Source organism: Ochotona princeps, chromosome 1 (assembly GCF_030435755.1).
Source record: "Ochotona princeps isolate mOchPri1 chromosome 1, mOchPri1.hap1, whole genome shotgun sequence".
Lineage (NCBI taxonomy): Eukaryota > Metazoa > Chordata > Mammalia > Lagomorpha > Ochotonidae > Ochotona > Ochotona princeps.
Window position 1 is genome coordinate 88132809 of NC_080832.1, and position 25308 is coordinate 88158116.

Sequence of the window (25308 nt, forward strand, 5' to 3'; positions counted from 1 at the left end):
TCAACTTTATATTACCCTATCTTATGAAATTTTTCTTTCTCATTTTCTCTGAAAATCAATGCCAGGGTTTAGCAGGATGGCTCAGTGGGTAATTCCTTTCCTTTCAGGCACCAGGATCCCATGTGGGTGCCTATTCATGTCCCAGGTGCTCTGTTTTCCCTTCAAGCTCCCTGTATGTGACCTGGAAAAGTGCTCGAGGATGGACCCTAAACCTTGGGGCCCTGCAACCCTGTGGGAGATTTGGAGGAATTTCCTGGCTTTTGGCTCAGGTATGGTTCAGCTCTGGCTGTTGCAGCCACTTGGGGAGTGAATCAGCAGAAGGAAAATCTTTCTTTCTGTTTCTCCTCTCTGTAATACAAAAGGCCTTTCTAATCAAATTATATAAATCTTTTTAAAAAAGAAAAGAGAAAGAAAATCAAGGCCAGAATGCCTTCCTGATCTGTTTCCCATAACAAGACATGCATACTACTCACAATAAAGTTTATAGTACCCAGTAATATCAGAATTCCTCTCTTATAAATCCTCTTATAAAACCTAGATCATATAATCAGATAAAATCATACAAATTCCTCTTATAAATATATATATATATATATATATATATGTAAAATTACTGAATTAACTCCCTTGACACCCAACTATTGGTCAACTATAATCTTCATGTTTATTTGACTAGTCTTCCAGTAATTGAAACAACAGAGTGAGAAACAAAACTAAAAAATAGCAACATTGAGGAATATTCAGTAAAGAATGATTTTGTGCATTTTGAGCCTTGGGTTAAAAATGATAATCATAAATGAGTTTGTTTGGTTTCAAGAAGTTTGTTTTTCTTTTAAATATGCTTAACAGAATCTCCTTCCTCAATACATTTTCAAAAAAATTTCAAAAAAACTGAATGTTTTTAAAAAGCTTCGAAAATGTTAGTGCTTGGCAAAATATAATAGAATACTATGAGAAATATGTCTCAAGTTCTGTTTCTTAAGCAATGAAAATTAATTTTATTATAAGGAAATTGATTTACTATGCTTGAGGCAATCATTCATAATGGAAATATTAACGCTTCAAAAGTAGTATGAAAAGTCTGAAGATTCTTAATCTCCATATTTCCATTACTTTTAGAGATACTTTGTATCAATTGCACTAGTTTTTCTGATTCTTTGATCTTGCTGCTCAATGGTTTTATACTGGCAGAACAATTACCTTGTGCCATAGCTCAAGTTTTTAAATTTATTAATGGGTTTTATTTTTATACTTACAATTCATCCTAAGTTTTTAAATCATTGGTGAAATTAAGTAGGATGTTAAAATTCACAAGCAGAACTTATCTTGCAAGGAAAAAGTTTATATAAACCCCCCAAAATTAAATGTTCCTATGCAAAGAAACAGAAGAAGCAGGCCTAAAAAATATGACCCTTTCAGTTTAACACAATTTGATTTATATCCTGTTTCATATATTTGTGATAATAATAAAGATAATTGACTTGAAGGATAGCTAGTGTTATTTTAAGAAAAATATTACTATTATGCTATATCCAAAATAAGTAAAGAAAGATAGTTATTTTCTGAAAATCTGAACATGGACAGAGTAATAAGTGCAAATGCATATATATTAGATATGCTTTAAAGATTTTGACATACCTCTTAGGTCAAGTTCATATGACACAATTATATATGAATTGTCTATCTTGTTCAATCATAAAAGTAATACTTTTAAAAGTGTGTTAAGTTTTGGGCGTGGCACAATGGCTCAATTGGTTAATCCTTGCGTTACAAATGCTGTTATCCCACGTGGGCAGCAATCATTCCCGGCTTTCCACTTCCCATCCTACTCTCTGCTTGTGGCCTGGGAAGGCAGTAGTAGAAGGTGTGAGACCTTGGGACCCTTCACCCGCATGGGAGGCCCGGAGGAAGTTCCTGGCTCCTTGCTTCGGATTGGCTCAGTTCTGGCCATCGCGGCCATTAGGGGAGTGAGCAAACAGATTTTTTTTTATTCAGTCTCTCATTCTCTCTGTAAATGTGCTTTTCCAAACAAAATTAATAAATCTCTATAATCTTAAATTGTATATTACACCTTAATCCATTTTTTACTCATCTTTGTATGTGTCTGCCAACATTTTTGTTTTGTTTCATTGATTTATTTTGCAAACCTGAGGTGGAGAGACAATCAGGGAGATAGCAAGAGTGCCCATGCACTGGGTTACTACATGAATACCTAAACACATGGATATGCAGAGAACGTCCTTAAGACCACACACTACCATATAGGATGTAGGTTTCCTGATCAGCAGCTAGTCCACTCTGCCAAACAATTAACTAGTTGTCATTTCTTATTTAATTTCTAAATAAGACTGAAGCTATACATTGTGGTCCCTCTTGCAGATGACATTAATGTAAACTCAAAAAATGTTGTTATGCTAACTTTGTTTTCATAAATGTCACTGTAATATTAACGAATTATTTTGATACATTATCCTATGGATAAACTTGTTTTTTGCTTTTTTTTTTTTTTAGTTGATATAACAGTGCTACCTTAGGGTAAGAAATGGCCATTCTGAATACAGTAACACTTCCCTTCAGGAAGAGATCATAAAATCATACTTCTGTAAACAACAGGGAACTGGATGCATCAGAAATGTAAATGACTGATTTTCTGAGGAGAAGAGTCCTTTGTGGCTGAGCCAAGATTCAGGCCACTTCCTCCCTGTAATATTTGGCTGGTTCTAAGCACAGGTTGGTGATCAGGTTTGGCTCAAGCAAAGACACGCTACTGAGTGGAAAGCAAATGACAGAGTTTGAACAGCTATACAGAGCTGGCACGACAGCTTGGAATCTAGGAGAGCCTCAAATACATAGCTGGCTTTCACTGCAGGATATCCACTGACATTTATGGAGCTGCAGGAGACCACATGACTGGCTGGCCAGGAAATCAGAAGGAAATTTCTTTCCGTCTCACCACAGAGGAGACAAAACAGCACAGCAGGAAGGCACTCTGTAGCAAGCCTGAGGAGGAGCAGCATTCCTGTCCAGGCATTTGGTCTGCTTTAAAATCAGAACAGGTTGTTCTATGATGATAAGTTCAGCTCAGCATCATGGAAGAACAGAATTATCAAGACAAGTAACAAAGGCTATCATATATGACATTAATATAAAAATGATGCATTAAACCTAACTACTGCAGAAAACATATTTGAGACTGCAATGCAAAGGAAGAAAATATACTTTGGAAACAAACTTTGGATTCAAAAGGGTACAATATACTGTGATGTCTATTTTTGAACCAGTAAAAGGACCCATGGAAAGCATCTAACAATTGCGTATAGCATTCAGAGGGTATTTTAATGCAAAGTGGGAACACAAAGCATAGTTTCTATTATTCTGTGAAATCAGTTATAACCCACACTGTGAATTGATTTTAATAAAAACAGGATCTCCATTTCCCATCAAAATATAGATATGGCTAAAGCACTATCTCTGAGAAGCAAAGGATACATAAAAAGGCTAGATCCTAAGTGAAGTATTTTAGATGTAATTGTTTCATCTGATGTTCCAAGCCATCTGATTGTTAACTGGGAATATGGCTCTTTAGCTATTAATGATCTTCAAAACTATCAGCAAGGCAGTTTTGTAAGCTCAATAAAAGGAATAATCACTGCCATTTATTGAGCCCTCATTATGTGCAGTCTGCTTAGCATTTTACTTACATTGTGTTAGTTAAGACTCACCTCTGAAAAAGCTGAAGTTCTCATAAAAAATGATAAAATAGACTCAAGGATAAAGTAACCATAGGTGATACAAAGCTGAAATTTACAGAAAGACACGTTTGCCTTTAAACATTGCTATTAACTTCTTTGCCACTGTCTATCATCAGTCTTATTAACTGTAGTTTTGGTTAATAAAAATACATGAAGAGCAGTTATAAACTTCCTCCAAGCCCTTGCGCAGCCACATGTATTTCTACCTAACCTGAGTATATCTGCTCTCTCTCTCTCTCTTTTCCTTCTTTCTTTCCCTATCCCCCTCTCTTGATATGTACATGTGTCTCTATTTTTGTATGTGTGCACGTGTGCTTGTTTTTGCAGAAAAGAGTCAAGCTTGGCAATACTGAAAAACTATTTTGTATGTTCATTAGAGGAAAATAAATGGGAAAATGCCGATCATCTTAAATCTCAAATGCCATAATTACTCTAGGAACTTGTGAATATACATTAGTATTGCCTGGTTTTTGTCCTGCAACGTACTCACACACAAACAAATAGAATGAAATTTCGATAGTACAAGAACCAAGCTCATAAGTTTCATTATATTAATTTAGGAATTGAATGATTTTCTAGAGAAAACTGAAAAACAGAATCTGAACAGTATTATCCTTTCAGGAAAACTGTTACAGAACAGCTACTAAAATTGAGGCAGTGGAGAATTAAGAACTTAACTGGCAGTTTTGGAATTTATTGAATTTTTCACATTGTCACTGTACCTTATGTGCTATGCATGTAGAAATCCACATTTTGGCATGCGTAGATCACAGCATTTGGTAAGTTATTTTACCACTTATTGCTTTCTGTCAGTTTTCCACATGTCACAACAAACACTTAAGAGGAGCTCCTATAAAGGGAACAAGGTTTATTTCAGATCATATGTTGGTGATTCAGTTCGTGATTAGGTAACTCTTGCGGTGGAAAATCATGAGCTGAGCTAGAAAGCAAAGATCGCAGCTAGGCACAACTTGGAGTGTTGACATATCTTGAGAAATATTTTCTGAGACATGCCTCAGATGACCCAAAAATCTCCCATCGGGACCAGATCCTAGATGTCATAATTAGCAAAATTTATACAATTGATGTGTTAACCACATACATAAATCTATTACCAATCCATAATCATTAACCATTGAGATGTTGAGATGTTGGGAATCAAATCTTTAACACAAGGAACTTTAAGGAAAATCAAAATTGTTATCTAGACATCAGAACACATTATAAATATTACAAATCAGTTTATAAAGTTTTATCAATATCAAAACCAAAATGTGTTATAAAGATTCATTGTGCTTACTAATATTAAGTGAAAATTAATATACCAATATGATGTAAATTTTTCTTCATGCATTTGAATATAGTGTGGGTTATACAGAGAAGATTTGTAATAAATATTTTCCATACTAATGATTTTAGGAGGTTTGGCCATGATACTGCTTTTCTTTTTCTTATATTTTCAAGTGAAATCATTTTGTTTGGCTCTGAATTGTGGCTGCAGAAACTATGCCTTTAGAATATCCTTTTGTCATAAGTTAAAAGAAGGCCTCACAGTGTGCAATCATAAGTGGGGCAAGAAAAGTGCATGAGCATTAGAAATACAGACATTATTTTTAATTTTCTAAGATGATGGATTCCATCATGAAACTCCTAGTTTCATATATTTCAAAAAAATTTATACATAATATATAGGAGTTGTTAGCTTATGTAAATGCATTATTAGTTTGCATAGCTTGTGTTGGCTCATAAAATAACTACATAAAAATATAATAAATGATGCTATTCTCTGCCATTGCTTATCGGAAATTTATAAGGTAAAGGAGAAAAAATGCATTTGACAATTGCCTTCCAATTCTTCATGCTCCATACTGTAACTGCACATGTAGCTAAATTCAGAGGGAGGCAAATCCCACTTAATTATCCTGTTAACTTTTTATGAGATCACATTTGCTTTAATTTATGTAGAAGTTATTCTAACCCTTTAAATATCTTCATGAACTGTAAACACTTCATTCATTTACCAGAAGTAAAGAAAGCATTAATACGAAATCCCCTTATGTAAGCAGTTGTGGAGTCAAAATTTGTTGCCACATCTTTCAGAGAGTTTTTTAAGATTTCCAGTGGCATTCAGGAAAGTTTACCCTCTGTATAATCTTGAGTGACAGAAAAAGTAAATCAAATACATGTCAAGTAAATATCAGGTTTTTTTCTTCCTAAATATATAATGTACATTTCTTAGAAGAGAAAAAATAAATACTCCATTTTTTTTACTCGGAGCTTTTAAAATGAAATTTACTGAAACGATCATCAACACTTCTATTTGGGTATTTCTAGGAAGAAAAATGCCACAGGGAGGAGATTCATTATACTACAACAACAAATCTGTTTTTATCTCACTAGAAACCGATATGATTCACATAGGCCAATGTAATTCTCATAAAACAATGTATTGTGCATGCTGGCCATTGTGTCATATGCACAAATCTATTTCCTTTACTCTGTTTTAGCCACTATATACAGTCTTATTATATTTTTCTAGTCTCATATGATCTGTCACAAAGCATGAAATGTGACATATATCTTGATTTTTTATTTTAAAAATACTGCTTTTTTTGTATACATCAATATCATAATCCAGGCAAGTTTATTTTGCCTAAACCATAGAATTTGTAGTGTAATATTTGGTGCATTACCCTCATAATTAAGGTCATAAGATATATATGTATGTTATTTAACAAAAAGGATATTATATGGCAATATAATGGAAGTGATATGTAATACAATGAAAAATATAGCAATACATTTCTGCTTGAGAAGAGAGTAGGAAAGCTATCATTGAATTGATGAAATTTGTTTATTGATACATTTCTTGAGGGTTCCTCAATAAACAGTTGAAATTTTCAAAGCTCTTCTCTATCTGGTATTTTTCTAAGAATGTTGATCAAATCTGATAAATCTTGTAAAGCTAAGATTATTGGAGCTTGCTAATCCTCCACTTGCAAACACACACAACCCACATAGACTCCAGTTCTAATCTCACCTGTTCCACTTCTCATCCAGCTCCTTGCTTGTGGCGTGGGAGGCCAGCAGAGTATGGCCCGGGTCTTTGGGACCCTAGACCCACATGGGGGATCTGGTGGAAGCTCCTAGCTCCAGGATTCAGAGACTCAGCTGCAACTGCTGTGGCCATTTGGGGAGTGAACCAGTGGACTGACGATGTTTATCTTCCCTTCTTTCTAGAAATCTGTCATTCTGATAAAAATAAATTAATCTTTAAAAAATGAAACTAATACTATCTTTCTAAAAACCCCTAGAATAACAGCAAATATTTAAAAATCAATACAAGGATTTAATATGCTGGTAGAAAAACTGAGCAAATCAGCGCAATTGATTCCCTTGTATAGTAGCATCAAGAAGAAGCAAACTGCTTGCAAATAAACAAAACAAAAATGTGTATATTTACATTGGTGAATTGTGAATTTTAGTAAATGAAATTGTCATTTCCTCATACTAAGGTGTATTTTCAGTGAAATGTTTGATTCTCGCTTTTGTTTTTTTGAAGGGTCTGCTGAACCTGACTCTTAAAGGTCAAGCTGTATTTAGTAGTTTTATTGGGAATCCTTCAAATTGTTCCACAGTAGAGATGCACACAGGGATATAGCTTTACTTCCCAATATGCTAGTTTCCATTATACACTTCATTTATGAGAATTTATGTTTATATATGCTTAGCTGTGTACCTATTTACCTTTTACTTTGCATAAAGTTTGCCTTATATCAGAACATAAGCTTTTTTGGGATTGGCTTATTTCACTGAGCACAGTGGTCTCTATTTGGGACCATTTGTTGCAAGTGGTAGTACCTGAAGGAGTAGATACTGGAAATTTGCCGGTCTTTGTGGTTACGGATCATCAAATAGCATATTTTAGTATAAGCAAATAATAGCAAAAGCAGAAAAAAAGATTGGTTAACCTCAAATTCTCTCAGAGAAACTCAGGTTTTATGCTATTTTCATTTTACAACATGTCAAATAAGTCATTCTCCAAAACTTAGGAAAATTATGCAATTTATTCCTAAATACTTTTTTTTAAGATTTATTAATTTCTCATTACAAAATCAGATATACAGAGAGGAGGAGAGACAGAGAGGAAGATCTTCTGTCTGATGATTCACTCCCCAAGTGACCGCAATGGCCGGTGCTGCACCGATCCGAAGCCAGGAACCAGGAACCTCTTACGGGTCTCCCATGCGGGTGCAGGGTCTCAAGGCTTTGGGCCATCCTCGACTGCTTTCCCAGGCCACAAGCAGGGAGCTGGATGGGAAGTGGAGCTGTCAGGATTAGAACCGGCGCCCATATGGGATCCCGGGACGTTCAAGAGGAGGACTTCAGCCGCCAGGCCATGTCGCCAGGCCCAATTTCTAAATACTCTTAAGAAAAGTGTCAAGAAGCAGTTTGTGTTTTTGTTCATTTTGGTAGATTTTTTTAAAAATTTTGTTTGAAATGCAGAATTACAGAGAGAAACAGAGATAGAAAAAAATGAGAGGTTTTCTATTTACAGGTCCAGTCCACGAATGGCAGCAGGGTCTAGAGCTGAGCCAGTCCAAAGCAAGGAGCCAAGAGCTCCCTCTTGGTGTTCCACAGAGTTTTAGGGTTCTAAGGATTTGAGCCATCCTCTGCTGCTTCTCCATGTCATAAGCCGGAATCTGGATTGTGAATCAAGCAGTCAAGACATGAATTGGCGCCCTTATAGGATGATAGTGGCTCGGGCAATGGCTTAGCCTACACCATACTACTAGCTCCAGAAAGCAGTCTTAATTACACAGTAGATGAACTTCAGAAGTTACAGTTTTTTAAAAAGTACAACTGATCAAATTTTGCAAGCAGTTTGCTTAAATCACGAAGCACTAGACCTGGCCTAGCTTTCATTTAAAATATCCTTGATCATTCAAAATGCAACCATGATTAGAAGTTATTTGATCTGTAGTGAATTCTAGATTGATCTATTTCAAGCCCACAGCTTCAAATAGCATGCAAATACTTATGATTTCAAAAATAAGATATCCACATCCCTTGAGCTACAGGTCTAGCTATTTAAACTAAATAAAGAAAGAATATTGGGGGTATAACCTTGATATTCAATGCTCTTCAAAACTTTTTTCTTAAAGATTTTACTTTTTTTTTATTGTAAAGTCAGATGTACAGAGAGGAGGAGAGACAGAGAGGAAGATCTTCCATCCAATGATTCACTCCCCAAGTGACCACAACGGCCCATGCCGCCCTGATCCAAAGCCAGGAGCAAGAAACTTCTTCCAGGTCTTCCACAGGGGTGCGGCATCCCAAGGCTTTGGGCTTTCCTCAACTGCTTTCCCAGGCCACAGGCAGGGAGCTGGATGGGAAGTGGAGCTGTCGGGATTAGAACCGGCATCCATATGGGATCCTGGGAGCATTCAAGGCGAGGATTTTAGTTGCTAAGCCAGCAACCTTGATCGATTTTACATTTTAACTCTTATAAACAGTAGGGTTCTAGGCATGGTGGTGCAGGTAGCTCTTTAGTAAAATGTCTTCTTCCCTTTTGGATGTATACTCACAAACGTATTTGCTGAATCTCATGGCCCAGTCTAATTTTAGGTGGTTAGGGAAATATGCACACTATTGTTATGATAGTTGTATTAATTTACATTTCCTCCAACTGCATATAGGATTTCCTCTTTCTCTACATCCTTGCCAGGATTTGTTATTGTCTGTCTTTTGAATAAAAATCGTCTTGGTTGAGGTAAGGTGAAATATCAATGTGATTTTCATTTGATTTTCTCTGATGGCCATAGTGATGTTAATTATTTCTTCATTTATTTGCTAGCCATTTATATTTCTGTTTAGAAGAACTGACTCAGTGGTCAGTTCAATAAGTGCTTTTCTTATTTCTTAGTTTGTTGTTTTTTATTTATATTGCTGATTTATTCTAGATTTTGATTCTTCAATGGGTAAGCGATGGGCACATTGTTTATTCATATTGCTGATTTATTCTACATTTTGATTCTTCAATGGGTAAGTGACGGGCACATTGTTTATTCATATTGTTGATTTATTCTACATTTTGATTCTTCAATGGGTAAGTGATGGGCACATTGTTTGCTCTCATTCTGTCCATTGTCTCTTCCCTCCGTTATTTTTTCCTTTCATATGCAGAGGCTTCTAGTTTGTATACTATCACTTGGCTACTGTTTGTTTACTGTGCTTTGGCGACCTAATCCAAGAAGTCTTCACCTACACCAATATCTTCATGTGTTTGAAAAACAATAATAAGTGATGCAATACAAAATGTTAATAATTTGTGACTTCTCAAGTGTGTTCTACATGAGGAAAGCTAAAGCTCTCTTCATTGTTTTTTGAAATTATTCACTTATTTTTATTGGAAAGGTTGATTTTACAGAGAATAAAGGAGAGATGGAGCTCTTCTATCTGCTGGTTCACATCCCAAATGGCTGCAATAGAGAGAGCTGAGATGATCTCAAGTCAGTAACCGGGAATTTCATTGGTCTGCCAAACGTGTGCAGGGTTCCAATGACTTGAGCCATCCTTCACTGCTTTCCCAGGTCAGTAACAGGGAACTGGATGAGAAATGGAGCTATCAGGACACAAAACAGCGCCCGTAGGGGATGCTGCAGCTCAGAGTGGAGGGTTATCCTTGTGCTCTGCTGCATTGGCCCCTTCATTAATTGCTATAACCCTTGCCTATATTGCTACCAAACTACGATATTTTTAAATTTTATGTGTTAAACTCTACTCATTGAGATGTTAAGCCAACTATAAACTTCAGATCTCATGTTTGAGTAGGATTCAAATGCTGACTCCAACTTTTAGCTTCATGTCAGTGCTAACTCTTGCAGATTGATAGGAGTTGATTCAGCAAGTCAGGACCCTGGCATAGGTGGCAGACCTGCATTAAGTTCCAGGTGCCCAGTTTACGCTTGACCTATACCCAACTCATATGAGCACTTAGAATGAAGCTTAAGATGGTATGCTTTCTCTCTCACTCTCTCATCTCCCACTCCAAAACTGTTAAAGTACATAAATTATTAATCTTTTTAAAATACTAAAATAGAATAAAAGATGATCTCATTTATCAAAATAATGATCATAATATGCAAAAACAAAGCAAATTGCTGAACGATTTCTTTTAACATTTTTGTTGTGCAAATCTGCATGTTATGAACATTTGTAGGCGCATTTCAACTGGAAAATATTTACTTAACATTTATGTAATTTTGAATAATAATTTTTCTGTGTATAGAATCCTAAATGGACAGTATCCTCTCCTATGAATACTTACATATGTATCTTCCCATTGTTGTCCGACTCAGGCTAATTTGGATACTTGACAACTCTAGGAATACTACTCGGTTATTTTAAAAAGTTAGATTCTATCAATGGCATTCAGTGGGCCCAACTGGAGACCACTGTGCTAAATGAAATGATGCAATTCCAAAAGGACAGATATCATATGTTCGCTCTAACAAAGACAACTTCCATCCAAAATACAAAACAAGAGGGCCCGGCACAGTAGTTTAGCTGCTAGTACTTGCCTTGCACGCACCAGGATCCCATATGAGTGCTGGTTCTAATCCCCGCAGCCCTGCTTCCCAAATAGCTTCCTGCTTGTTGCCTGGCAAAGTATAAGAAGATGGCCCAAAGTCTTGGGAGCCTGCACTCATATGGGAGACTCAGAGGAAGCACTGGGCTCCTGGCTTGAGATCAGTGCAGCTCTGGCTGTTGCGGCGACTTGGGGAGTGAATCATTGGGCGGAAGATCTTCCTCTCTGTCTTTCCTCCTATCTGTATATCTGACTTTCTAATAAAAAGAAATAAAACTTTAAAAAATAAGAAAACGCAAACAAAAATAAAATAAGGGAGAATAAACACACATACATGTAATGCCACTAAATCAGGGTATAATGAAGACAATAGTACCAGGAGTCAAGGAAAATCTACACAATGCATTTCTACTCAGGAATGAAGGTAGACTTGCACTGACACTTCTAATATACCTAGACAACCAAAAATTACAATCCCTAGTGTGCCAACAGTGTCATGACCTATGTAAAAAGCAAGAAATTGGACACATTTCTTTTTCATCTCCAATTTGAAGTGGCTATCTTCTCGTGATGCTTATAATAACATAGCTGAGGGATTGTTTTGCTTTTCTTAAGGATTGGTTCTTTCTTGCTTTAACTTGCAGGCTTTTTGTTTCATTTTGTGTCAAATCCAATGACTTTTTTGCTGTGCATTTTACTTTTTTGCACTTCATAGTCATTTGTATCTTTTTTATTAAGTCCTTGTGATTCATTAATAGATCATTCATAGGAGACATTTTGATCGTAAGCCCTTGATGTTTTAAGTGTCCCTTCCGACACTGTTTTTGCTACATCTCATGCACACTGATGTTCATGTTTTTATTGTCATTTCTTCAGCACCACATGGGTCATATAATAGAATCAATTTCTACTATGAGTTTTTTTTTTTTCATCACTTTAGGGACACGTTGGTCATTCTGTAGCAAGTTGTTTAACTTCATGCTCGTGTCTCTGCTTTTTCTCCCTGTTGTGGATTGTGTTTTCTGGCTCTGTATTTAAGGGGATGTATAATAAAATTGAAGTGGACACTGATATGTCCAGATGTGGAGATAGAGTGCAGTATGTTTGCATCCAAAGGATGGACTACCAGTGAAACTCTTAAATATATTCTGACAGTAGGATACTAGAATCTACGACATTGTACATACCTACAATGTCAGGAAACACTTCAATTTGTGATAGTTGATGAAGGACTACCCATTGTAATACTAGAATGGATAGCAATGGGGGAGGGGGAGTTGAGGAGAGGGACAGGAAATCTCAGAGTATATGGAACTCTGTTAAAAAAAATCACCAGTCTCCTGTACATGATTTTGGCTTTGATCAGTTTGACTTCCTGGTATCTAAATGCTGGCTTCCTTGATTGTATCCCTTCTCAAATTCATAGTTTCTTGGATTTGGATACTGAAATTTCTTACTAAATTTAAGTAGTTTCTAGGCCACTGTGTCTCCCCAGGCATTGTCTACATCATTGTTTTCTCCTCTTTTGTGGAATTTCAGCTACATATAACTAGTATTTTTCCAGATTTCACCAACACTATTTTGTTTTATTTTCTAGATATTTAGAGAATTTGAAGAATCAATTTGCTCCACAACTTCTTCAGTGTGTTTTTTACTTCAGACATTATGTTTTCCAATGATACAGTCTCCGTTTTTTAAAGATATGTTTTTTTTTATTGGAAAGGCAGATATACAGAGGGGAAGATCTTCTGTCCAATGATTCACTCCCCAAGTGACTGCAATGGCCGGTGCTGCGCCGGTCCAGAGCCAGAAGCCAGGAACTTCCTTCCAGGTCTCCCACATGGGTGCAGGGTCCCAAAGCTCTGGGCTGTCCTCAACTGCTTTCCTAGGCTACAAGCAGGGAGCTGGATGAGAAATGGAGCTGCTGGGATTAGAACCAGCGTCCATATGGGATCCCGGCACGTTCAAAGTGAGGACCTTAACCATTATGCTATCGCGCTGGGCCTTACAATCTCCATTTTTAAATTTAACTAAATTTTAAATTTTCTATATTTGATGATAATGATGTGCAGACTTAAATATTATTTGATTTGTAAAAGCTTGCATGTCAGATGAAGTTTTTTTATCTATGCTTATCATTAGTCCTTAAATATATCAGTGGAAATATCTTCTAGCTTTTCTAACCAAATCAAGCTATTATGATACAGTTTCTTAAAATTATGTATTGTGCTACTTGTCTGTTTTTGTTTTTAGATTCTTTGCTTGCTTCACAAATTTGAATTTGAAAAGGACATGGAGTGGATGAAATGGCGTTCAGCTCTGGGACTGGCCTGCTACTTTGGTAAATGTAAGCTCCCTATTTGTTCTATTACTTTTCACATTCACAGCTGTTGTTATTAATGAGATGTGGTTATGCTCATTTTATTAGTGTTTATGCTGAGAGCCATCGGATACAGCAAAAACAGGCTAAATTCCATGACCCCCACCAGATATTTTGGCCTTGTTTTCACTATAACTGAGTCAGTAGATTTGGGTAGGATGGTTTTCAGTAAAAATTTAAGCTAAATGAGTTATCATTATGTCTGAAATTCTTCCAGACTTCTCTTCCCTCCCAGCTCTCTTCACTGGCTGTAATTGATCTTGGCTTTTCTAGATTCCATAGTCTGTTTGATAGCCATCATTTTAATTTTATTCAGGTTTTCTCATTAATATGAAAAACACCTTTTGTCACTGTGCTACAAAAGAAAAAAATATCATCCAAAGAACTTGTAACAAATGAACAAGTTTCATTAGATGCAGCTCATATACTTTAATTTTATATTTTCTTAACTTTTCGCAAATATAGTCAATCACATAAAAAAATCACAACTGAGGCATGTCATATTTTTTTCCTGCAAATGAATACTTTGTATCCTGCAAGATGTGACACTTCTTCCACACTTAGCTTGTGGCAATCACTGAGCGGCTTGAAATTACCGAATTTGTCTTTCCCAGCATTTTGTACATATAGAATTATAAAGTATAGAAATAACCTGTTTTCTTTACCATAGGGTAGTAATTGTGTGATTGATCCATTAAGATAGTTCTTAATTTTAAATTTTTTTTCATGTTTATTTATATGAAAAACAAGATGTGGGGAAGATAGGGAATGAGTGAGAGAGAGAAAGAGAGAGAGAGAGAGAGAGAGAGAGAGAGAGAGATCTTATATCTGCTGGCTCACTCACCAGATAGCCATAATAGCCATAGCTGTATCAGTCTAAAGTCAGGAGCCAGTAGATTCTTCTGGGTGTCCCATGTGGGTTCAGGAGCACAAATATTTGTGACATATCCCAGTGCTTCGTCAGGCTCATTATCAGGGAGCTAGACTGGAAGTCGAGAATCCAGGAATTGAATTAGAGTCCAGAAGCGCTACCAGAAATGCTGGCCGTGGCTTTGCTTGCTTGCTGCTTTACAGGACCAGTCCCAGAAGTTCATTATCTTAATAACCCAGTGGTATTTGATGATCTGATTATGATTCAACATTCTTAATAATTCATTAGTGAATAAGCACCTGGCTTATTTGCAGTTTGTGATATCCTAAGCAAAACTATAAAACACAGTTCGATAAAATGTGTGTGTGTGTGTGTGTATGTGTGTGTGTGTAAAAGAGAGAGTTCTCACATGCATTTAAGTTCATTATCTTTGAATAAAAGGTTAGAAGTAGAATTCTATCTTATATTGGTTTTAATTTGCATGATAAAATTTTATATTTAACATGTGTTTTAGCTGTCTTTGTTTAATTATTTAGTTTAATAGTAACCCTACGTGTTTTTATTATGTGTGTATTTTCTTTTTTTTAAGATTTATTTATTGTTTTGGGCCAAGTGCGATAGCATAGCGGTTAAGGTTATCACCTTGCACGCAACTGAATCCCAAATGGGCACCAGTTCTAATCCCGGCATCTCCACTTCCCATCCAGCTCCCTGCTTGTGGCCTGGGAAAGCAGTCAAGAATGGCCCAAAGCCTTGGGACCCTGCACCCGTGTGGAAGACCCGGAAGAGCTCCTGAATCCTGGCTCAGCTCTGGCCGTTGCAGTCACTTGGGGAGTGAAACATCGGAAGGAAGATGTTCCTTTCTGTCTCTCCTTCTCTCTGTCTCTCCTCCTCTCTGTATATCCACCTTTCCAATAAACATTGTTTGCTAGAAAGGAAAATTCATAAGAGTGGAGGAAAGGCAGAGAGAATCATCATCTACCCCATTGTACATTCCCCCAAGTGGCCTCAAGGACCAGAGCCACGCCTCTCTGACGTCAGGAGCCAGGAGCTTCTTCCACGTCTCCCATGCGGGTGCAGGGTCCATAGGCTTTGGGTCACCCTCTACTGCTTTCCCAGGCCACAAGCAGGGAGCTGGAGGGAGGAAGAACAGCAGGGACAAGAACCCATGCCCATATGGGATTTCAGTTTTTGTCAGGGCCAGGATTTTAGCCTCCAAACCATCATGCTACATCCAATGGTATGTTTTGAATCAGTTTTTATCTAGTCTTTGATTTTTAGTTCTGCTCTTCAAATGGAATATTTAAGAAATAAGTTCTTTTTTTTAATGTGCACACCGTTGTACTATTTTCTGGGTTTTATTGTAGTATTGTATCAGAAAACCCTTAAACACAAGATATAGGATGATTCTCCACCGTTGCTTCCTCTAAAAAGCTTTAAAATTCACATTCTCATTACAATTTAATGATGTTATTTATGGACTGAGATCAACAACCATCTGTTTGGATTAAAATGATTAATTATTTATCTACATATACTGTTTTTTTATGGAATAACACTCCTCACTATCATGGCTTTCTATCATTATTGGAAAGGAGCTAATAGGGAATTTTAAAATTTTTAAAAATATTTTCAGACCTTTTCTCCAGTTTTAGAATCATCGTAGGTATTTTGGTTACTTGACATTTACCAATAAATACAATTCAATGCATGAACACAGTATACATCTCCATGAACTTTAATTTTATCATTTCTTTCATCAGTTTTTTATGGTTCTATACATATAAACATTGAAAAATATTTGCTTTGTTTGGTTCTGTTGAAATTAAATATATACTCACATACTAAATATATGTGTATATGTACATTATAAGCACATATAATTTATGAGAATGCTAACACAGAGCATTAACACTTGAGGGTTAGAATTAGGGCAGAGTGAGATGCTGGGGACCATATCCGATTGTAGTTTAAGTACTGATTGGAGTCTTAGCTACACTGCTTCTGATCTAGCTCACTGCTAAAGCACCTAGGGAGGCAATAGTCAATGCCTCAAATATTTTATCCTCTTCAATTCATGTAGGAGATATTACTCATCCCTGGCTTAGGGCTAGCCTAGTCCTAGCTATAGAGGGCACTTAGTGAGTAAGTCTCTCACTCTATATTCCTTTTCCTCTCCCCCCCCTCTTTCTGTTTTTCTCTCTGTTATTGCGTCTTTGAAAACAGCAACAAAAATAATAAATTAGCAAATATTAAGAAAACTAGCATTGTTTTGTGTTTGACTTGAGTTTGTTCAAATGACAGCAAGTTCTAGCTTACTTCTAATCATTTCTAGTGATATTTAAGGATCTAAACTTAGCTTATTAAACTAGAACTAAAATATAAAATACCGGGGCCCGGCGGCATAGCCTAGTGGCTAAAGTCCTCGCCTTGAATGCCCCGGGATCGCATATGGGCGCCTGTTCAAATCCCGGCAGCTCCACTTCCCATCCAGCTCCCTGCTTGTGGCCTGGGAAAGCAGTCGAGGACGGCCCAAAGCCTTGGGACACTGCACCCACGTGGGAGACCTGGAAGAGGTTCCTGGTTCCTGGCATCGGTTTGGCGCGCACCAGCCATTGAGGCCACTTGGGGAGTGAATCATTGGACGGAAAATCTTCCTCTCTGTCTCTCCTCCTCTCTGTATATCTGACTTTGTAATAAAATAAATAAATCGGGCCCGGCGGCGTGGCCTAGCGGCTAAAGTCCTCGCCTTGAACGCGCCGGGATCCCATATGGGCGCTGGTTCTAATCCCGGCAGCTCCACTTCCCATCCAGCTCCCTGCTTGTGGCCTGGGAAAGCAGTTGAGGATGGCCCAATGCATTGGGACACTGCACCCTCGTGGGAGACCCGGAAGAGGTTCCAGGTTCCCGGCTTCGGATCGGCGCGCATCGGCCCGTTGCGGCTCACTTGGGGAGTGAATCATCGGACGGAAGATCTTCCTCTCTGTCTCTCCTCCTCTCTGTATATCTGACTTTGTAATAAAATAAATAAATCTATTAAAATATATAAAATACCTGTTTCTTTATAAATATATAACTTATGCATTTTATTACATTGATCAACATGATATTGAATACAGCGACATATTATTCATATATATTTACATATATTTTATTAGCTAGAAGCAGTTCATTCCATTTTTATGTTCTTTAACATGTGAAATGATGTTAAATTTTGTAAAATGATTTTTTTGCATAGTTTTGATCATTAATTTTTTTCTTCTTTGCGCTATTGGAGAACTGTTTAAGAAGATCAAATTTTATGTTTTGAACAATTTTGTCATTCCTATAAAAGCAGTTTGGACATAAAGGAAATTCTTCCCTGGCAGTTTTTGTAAAATATATTTGAATTGATGTCAATAGTATAGTTCTGAAAATGTTTCTAAAGTAGTTTTCTTCCTCCAAAATTATATTTGTTCTCATTAATTACAATAGCTAGTTACCAATTCCTGAACACATGATCCCCAGCTTGAATCTAATGGATTAACTTAGAAATAAGACACTGTTGCTGATGCGGAAGTCCATGATTTCATGAAGCCTGGGTCACAGAACCATGCTTCTCTGTCAATATTCATAAATGCAAAATATACACTAGGCATTTGCTACTTTTTTTTCATCTAGTATAGTTTTGAGCAAAAGCTTTGTGTGAATAAATCTGAATTGTAGCATCTAAAATATATGTAGAAATTTAATCAAAAGGATTTAGAATATGAAATTCAAAGTTCTAGTAACTAGTGAAGAATCTCTTCAAAATTTGCCTTGCAAGTTAAGTGAGCCAATCAACAGCAATCATCAAATTTCTACTAGAGTTTTTTTACAAGTTTTTAAGTTATATACAGAAGTAGCAGCAAAAACTCCATGGCTGAATAAGATTTTGTAAGTTCAGTCTGCTTTAAAATAGTGGAGAGGAATCTCAAATAACTTGTAATAGCCTAACCAAAGATACGGAAGACCGCTACAATGAATATTACAAAACATTAAAGAGAAATAGAAGAAGATATTAAATGAACTTTCCATGTTCCTGGATTGGCCAGATCAATATCAGCAAAATGTCCATATCACCAAAAGCAACTCATGGATTCAATGAAATCCCAATCAAAATCTCAAATACATTTTTTCAGAAATAGAAAAAGACACAAAAGTCCATTTGGAAACACAAGAGACCACAAATAACCCAGACTATCCTGATGAGTAAAAGTAAGTGTGGAGTAATCACAATTTCAACCTCAAGATATATTATAGTCTGGTATTGGTGTCGAAACAGAGAAAAAGATTAATGGAACAGAATAAAAACCCTGGAAAAGAGTTCATACATGTATCGTATTTTACAGTTTTTCTTGCTTTTGAAATTTACTGAATTTTTTTGTGCTTGTTCTGACATTTTGGGGGACAAAAAATAATTGACTGCTTTAGCAACTTTTGGTTCCTATGGGTGATTTGACAAGTTTATTTGTGCTCAGAAATATATTGAGTAAACAGGCATCTAGAAAACATACTTTTGTTTTAGTACTTTTACCATTTGGGAAGTGTAAATGCTTTTTTTCAGGTTGAAGTGTTCTTCTCATACATCCCAGATCTTGGAGTCTTGAAACATACATTATCTATAAAGATTTTTAATTCTTCTAAAGTAATTACAGAATTGTGGAATGAAATGACTGAATATTATTTCAGGGTTTTTCTAAGCATATTTCATTATATAATATAGTACATAATATGTTATACAGTGCATATAAAATATGATGTAATATATATTTATATAGATATGATATATAATGTGTATATAATGTAATGTATTTATATATAATTTTGAAATACATCTATCATGTAAGTATGAATGACTTTTGTAAGAATGATAATATATGTCTACATATTATATACTTCTCATATCAACATATGAAATGTCCAATTTAGCAGTTTCATAAAACATTTACAAACTGTGGAAGACTAGTAGCTTTGAATACTCTTTTTAGTATAATTATAGTATAATGACTTTAGAAATATGACTTCTGACAACAAATTGTAGCAATTGAACAATATGCATAGTAATTTGTTTCGTTATTATACATTGTCCTGTTTTTTATTGAACATGTTGAACTGTTACAAATTAAAATGATTTGTTTCTTTGAAAAAGATACTGATTAGTAATTATGCTCATATTCCATGTGCTTTTTTATTGCATTACATGATGAAAACAGATTTGAAATGCAAAGTGATAGTTCATTTGAAATGATGAAATGAGACAGGCACTTGTATTCATATTTCTAATGTGGTTTTCCTTAGTATGAAATAAACTCTATTATAAATTTTCCTATTCTGTCAGGAGTACTTTGAAGGTTTTTATGTGGCTTCTAATAATATTTTGAAAAACAGACCACTTAATTTTATGAATTTTGGTAAACCTGCTGGCTTTTGTAGTAAGGATTGACTGTAATTAAGTCTGCCATTTGCTATGCCCTTTCTTGTTAGGATTTTAAACAATTTAACATTCATGCATAGTCAATAAACACTGACAGAGTCCTGGGAATAATCAGAAGAAATAGCACATGCTTCTTATTTCAAAAATATTTGGACTATTAGAAGAGACAGTTCTGGGAAATACTAATTGCTTTTTTGCATTGCTATGAAAAAATGGTTGTGGAAATCCAATGAAAGAGGAAAAATCTATTTTAGGCAGAGGGGAGAGTTGGTGCGACAAGGATTTGTAAGAAGGTAATCTTTGAATAGAATCATGAAAATTCATCACAGAAAGTTGCCTAATACGAAAGTAGAGGAGAATATTGCACATTCCTTAATTAAAACCAGTGCTTATCAAAATCAAAATAATAGACATAAACTTCAGGGAGGACTTGACAAGCATTATTTTACATATATGGAATAGCATGCGTAATGTACCCAAGAAAGACATAATGCAAGAGTGGAAGACAGTGAAAAGGAAATTATGTCCTTTATTATTTCAAAGGAGGAAAAGTATTCAAGAGGTTTCTGAACTGTATCTTAGTACCTTCACCTTAATTATGTGAAAAAAAAGGAATTTCCCTCTAAATTTTAAAGCAAGGTTTCAACTACAAATGTATGTGTTTATTTTACCCTCAAATTCGAATTAATGTATTAATGTAGAGGGCTTTATTGATAGGTACAGTAAGGAAATAGGAGAAAATATTCAGAACAATGACCATTATACAGATAGGCACACACACACGTTATAATGTAATGTATTTGTAAACATATTCAAAGTACCAAAATATGGAATGTTTACATTTCCCCTGTTTAGTAAATCATACTTGTTTACTTAAAATATAAATAGTGGCTTTCATGTATATGCCAGAGTAGATTTATAAAAGCTGCTATCTGACCAGGGAAGAGACTATGAAGGAAAAAGTGTAATGTTCTTGACTGATTGTCATCAATTATCATAAAAGATATATTCTTCACAAATCTAGGAAATACATTTTCAAATTTAGCCTAAATATTTGTGAAAATGAAATAAAGAATAGTGATGAATTAATAATTAAATGAAGAAAATGATTTAGATGAAGAATAATAATTACATGAAGAATAATTTATATTGTCATCGAAATTAAACCTAATGGGAAAGTCAAAATAGTACAACAGAAATTTAAAATGTATGTTGAATATAATAGTGCAAGACTGTATCTTTAACCTTCTGTCATCTGGAATAAACCTTGGAGCTTGAAGAACCAAAATTTCAAATTGGGTGCATATTTTTTTCTATCTTTAAAAAAAACATAGTTGCTAATTTATTTTCAGTGTCAGTACATAACGAAAGAGAGAGACACAGAGATTTTCTGTGTTCAAGTTCATTCCGCAGCAGGTTGCAAAGGCCAGAGGAAGGCCAGGCCAAAACCAGGGTACAAGACCTCTACTTGTATCTCCCACAGAGGTGGGTAGGGTCCAAATGCCCAGGTCACTTTATGCTGCTTTCACAGATGTGTAATATGGTGCTGGGTCAGTAGCAGAGCAGTTTGAGTTTGATACTGCACTTATGTGGGATGTTAATACCTTAGCAGGCAACTTCACCGGTGGCACTGGAATACTACCAATCAGAAGGAAATATACACAGCGTTTACATAGTTCCCTATTACCAAATCAGCCTGTTTTCAGATGAAGCAATACTCTTAAAATGAGAAATACATGGATAAAGAATTAAAATTTATAATTTACTTCTTTATTCTTAATCAACCTTAGAAAGATTAAATTTCAAATGATTTAAAAATGCTTTTATAAAGAGGAAAACATTTTTAAAAGATTTATTTTTTTATTGCAAAGTTAGATATATACAGAGAGGAGGAGAGACAGAGAAAAATATCTTCCGTCTGATGATTCACTCCCCAAGTGGCCGCAACGGCTGGTGCTGCACCAATCAGAAGCCCAGAGCCCAGATCCTCTTCCAGGTCTCCCACGAGGGTGCAGGGTCCCAAGACTTTGGGCCGTCCTCACCTGCTTTCCCGGGCCACAAGCAGGGAGCTGGATGGGAAGTGGAGCTGTTGGGATTAGAACCAGCACCCATGTGGGGTCCCGGCACAATTAACGTGAGGATTTAGCCGCTAGGCCATGCCCCCGGGACAAGGAAGATTTTTATTATACAATGATACTGTGTAAAATAAGGGAAACATGTACAATTAGCTAATAGTCCAGTTAGTCTAACATTTTCATCATGACATGGGCAACACAATTATCATATTCTTTTAGAAATAATGTATTTATTTGAAAGGCAGGGGGAAAGAACATTAAGAGACAGAGGGGAAGAGTGAAGCTTCCACATTCTGTGCCACTCCTAAAGCCTAAATTAGGATCCCAGAACATGAATGAATTTCATTTACTAGTGGCAATGTCTTGAGTACTCCAGGCATCGTTTTTGGCCTTCCCGGGCACAAGAAGTTGGACAAAAAATATGGAGCAGCTGGGACTCAAATTGGCATTGTGCTGTGGGATATGAGTATTCCAAAGTTCAGTTGAACATCCTGCAACACAAAATGTACCTGCTTTTACCTGTTGAAATTGCACAATTTTAACTAATGTTAGTTTTATAACTTTTCAAAAGTAACTAAAGGAGAATAATGTGGTATATTATATTGAAGCTATCTATACTGAAGAGTCTTAAAGGATATATAGTAGCTTAGTGAGACACAAAACAAAATGTTATACTGCCACCATTTAATATTGATATGAGTTCAATACATCATATATGAAATATGTTATTTACATTTTTATTATTATGAATTGAAAAAGTGTGTGGCTGCACCTGTGTCCTACATGCTAATTTTGTGGTCTAAGACTGTATTTCCTACAGCTTGTGATATTCAGGCTCATTCTTTCACCAGACATATTTTAATCCCTGTATGAGTATGTTTTTGTGACATTTCTTGAAGTGTTCCATTTTATTTACACAGATCCTGTTGAAGACATAGATAATGAATTACTCTTAAATCAACACTTTTCCTCAACAGTTTTTATCTCATTCACATCTACTGTACCAATGAGAGTTGTGGAATATTCCAAATTCTTTTTTTTCTGACATCAAATTTCTTTCTGTTTTTGTTTTTTAAGACAATTGTTTGTGCAGAAACTGGCACAAAGTACATCTTTTAATGAAGTTTTCAAGCATTCTCATATACATAGACAATGTTAGAGTGCAGCAGTTATCCTATGATAAAATATCTTTTAAATAATCTTTCGCTGAGCATTATTCCATGGAGTAGATGTATCATCGTTACTTTATCCACTCTTATTTTCATGGTATCTAGGTGGTTTCCTGTCTTTGCTCTTGTAGATGGTACTCCCATAAATATAACATAGCAGGTCCCTTTCTCACAATCAAATTTCATTTCCTTTGAATATATTTCCAAAAGTGGGAAAACTTCACCATATGCAACCAAACGATCCCAACTACACAGCACGAAACTCAGGAAAAGTAGTCAACAGCTAAAAGGCAAATATTATATGTTTAATCTGATAAATAGAAATCTTCATGTGAAATATGAGATCAATAGCCCTTCCAGTATCACTTTTGGTACATCTCAGAGGGTGTGGTATTTTTGTTTTAATTTTTATTCATTAAAAAAAAAACTTTTTGTTTTTCTTATTAATTTCCCCACTCATAGGTCACACAATAACATTGTTCTTCAGGAAGATCTTTGATTTTCCCTTTTATTTCTTCAGTGACACATTAGTTATTCAGTAGCATGTTATTTAAATTCATGTTGTTGTAAATTTTCTGTTTTCTCTCTATTGTTAACTTTGTTTATGATTTTCTATTTAATGGGATGTATGGTAACTGTGTAACAGAGACTGTCATACCCAGATGTTAAGATAAAATGCAGTGTGCATCTCTGCTTCCAAATAAGAAAAAGTGGGTTCCCAATGAAACCATTGAGTGTATCTTGACAATAGGATGCTGGATTCTCTGCCATTGTTCATACCAACAATGCCAGGATTCACTTAAATAGCAGAATGATGGGCTTGTGATTGATTTTGAAGGACTATACTATTGTAATAACGTGGGAAATTAGTGAGAAGTCAGGAATTTTAGGAAGAGGAAAGGAAAATCCCAGAGCCTATTGAATCATATCATGAGAAAATAAAATAATTAAATAATAATAATAATAATAATAATAATATTGCAAATATATTAAGTGGAGTTGAAGAAAATATCTCTCTTGACTATGAAGACCTGAAATAAATTTAAATTAACTGCATAATATTTGTATTTATAACTTTTTCCCTACAAAATTTAATTATTATACCTCAGTTACAATATAATCCTGGATGATCCCTACTCCAAAACCGCATGAAACCCCTCTAACTTTAAGCCTATTTTCAGAGATTAACAGGAAGTCATTCAGTTTTAAACCAAGCAAATTCAGCTGTGACAAAAAAAAAGTTCCCAGGAGAATCAAAAGAAAAACCTTACTTCTGACATTAATATTCACACCCCAGTTAAACTGAAGGCTAAATGCTAGTATAAGAACATAAAATAATGTCTATACATTACTGCCCTTATGTGCCCTTATAACTTTAGTTTTATTTCAATGGAGAAAAAGCATGTCTTTTGTATTTCAATTGTGGAAAAATTGGATGACCCAACATGGAAAGGAGGACTGGCATTCACTGAAACATCCAGAGAAGTGACTCTAAAAGAAAATTCTTGCAAATATTTGGAAGAAACTGAATAATGATTGTTAATTTCTTGTGTCATCTAATTACATGGAAGTGTTTAAATCCCAAGGTTAAACATAAAAATTTAGATGAGGGCAGTATGTGTTAAAGCAAATCATCTTCAAATGCAAAAGTCAGTACATAAATAAATCCATAGCCTGTGTCTACAACTACATTCCCTAATAATAAATCTCAAAATCAAATTATTCTTCCATGAGGATACATATGACCATGTCAAGATTCAATTTTTTTTCTTTTCTTTATATTGTGAAATAATATATTTACTTTCTTTCTTTGGAAAGCAGAGCTACAGGGAAATAGAGGAAAAAACCTTCCATTTATTGATTCATTTCCCAAATAGTTATAATGGGGCTGGGCCAGGTGAAATCAAGAGCTAGGAGCTTCTTCCAGGTTTCACAATTCAGAGCAGGAGTCCAAAGGCTTGGGCCACTCTCCATCGCTTTCCCAATTAAACTATAAGGGAGCTGGATCAGAAGTG